Source organism: Populus euphratica, unplaced genomic scaffold (assembly GCF_000495115.2).
Source record: "Populus euphratica unplaced genomic scaffold, PopEup_1.0 scaffold3.1, whole genome shotgun sequence".
Classification (NCBI taxonomy): domain Eukaryota; kingdom Viridiplantae; phylum Streptophyta; class Magnoliopsida; order Malpighiales; family Salicaceae; genus Populus; species Populus euphratica.
In genome coordinates, this window is record NW_011499847.1 from 5140198 (window position 1) to 5141515 (window position 1318).

The 1318-nt window shown below is 33.2% G+C and overlaps 1 non-coding gene across 1 annotated transcript; it reads right to left on the reverse strand.

Moving 5' to 3' along the window:
* Positions 1–619: 619 nt before the first annotated feature.
* On the reverse strand, positions 620–692 carry TRNAE-CUC (transfer RNA glutamic acid (anticodon CUC)). The gene has a single exon. It is a non-coding gene; the product is annotated as a tRNA-Glu (tRNA).
* Between the last annotated feature and the right edge of the window lie 626 nt (positions 693–1318).

Here is a 1318-nt window from a genome sequence, read left to right on the forward strand (position 1 = left end):
CACACGCTAGCACTGCTCACCGGGGGGAGTAACAGGAAAAACAAAACCTTTTTAAAAATGGATCGGATCAAACATGAATTTAATTAAAAAAAATAAGCCGATCATACTCTAGTGTTGTGAAAAAAATAAAACAAAAACACCCTCTATTATACAGACAGAGAAGTATTGCATGTATATTTTTTTATACGTAGAATTTACAAAACAACTATATTTAATTTTGTTTTTTTTTCTTATCATAATCACTTGCGATTTATTTTACTTAATTAAAATTAAACTTACATCCATGAACTAATCTCGCATGCAAGGAATAGGAACCGGTCTCTAAGAACTTATGCTATTAAATTCATATACATAATGAATTAACAGATGAAATTCCAACTCAAGACTTCTCTTCCTTCTAAAGTTATACACCAATTCTCACTTAGGTTCTCAAAGAATTTGTTTTCTTAATTAGATTCTCAATCAGATCCTCTAATCCAAACCCATTAAAGCTGTTAAGAGCTTCCTTCAAGCATACCATAACAGGATGAAAGGACTCAATTGAGGAATTTTGATAGAACGAGGATCCAATTGAAAATTGTTTCTCTGGATCTAATTGGGGAAAATAGAAGGAAAAAGTTTCCGTTGCCGGGACTTGAACCCGGGTCTCTCGGGTGAGAGCCGAGTATCCTAACCAACTAGACTACAACGGATTAGTGATTACGGTTCATATAATTTATAGTCTTCTATCAAGTAGTCTGGATTGCATTTCTTTAACCATTACCATAACAGTGGTGAAGTTCAATGGAATATAAAGGTTTTAAGCTTGTAGCCAACACGGGTATTTGAAAACATCGTTTGAGCTTCTATGGTACAAATACTTGGATTCAAGATGAAAATAATTGTTGTAGTTGCCACATATGCATACACTATGGTGAGAAGCTTATTGCGTGGAATTTTGAAACTTGTATTTATACAAATTAATATATATACATGTTGAGTATATGACCAAAGTCTCATATTAGTTAGAAATGGAGAGGATCATGAACAGAATTTTGAAACTTGTATTTATACAAATTGATATATATACATGTTGGGTATATGATCAAAGTCTCGTATTAGTTAGAAATGAAGAGGATCATGAGCATATAACGATGGACAAATATCTTCATTGGTATGAGGTCTTTTGGATATAGTTCAAGAGTAAATCCATAAGGGTTTAGAGCCAAAGTGAACAATATTATACTAATATGGAGATAAGTGGTGTCCATAGTCCTTACAAGTAGTATCAGAACCATGCCCCAAAGTTAGCCATGATGGATGAATCTTTGGAATGCCG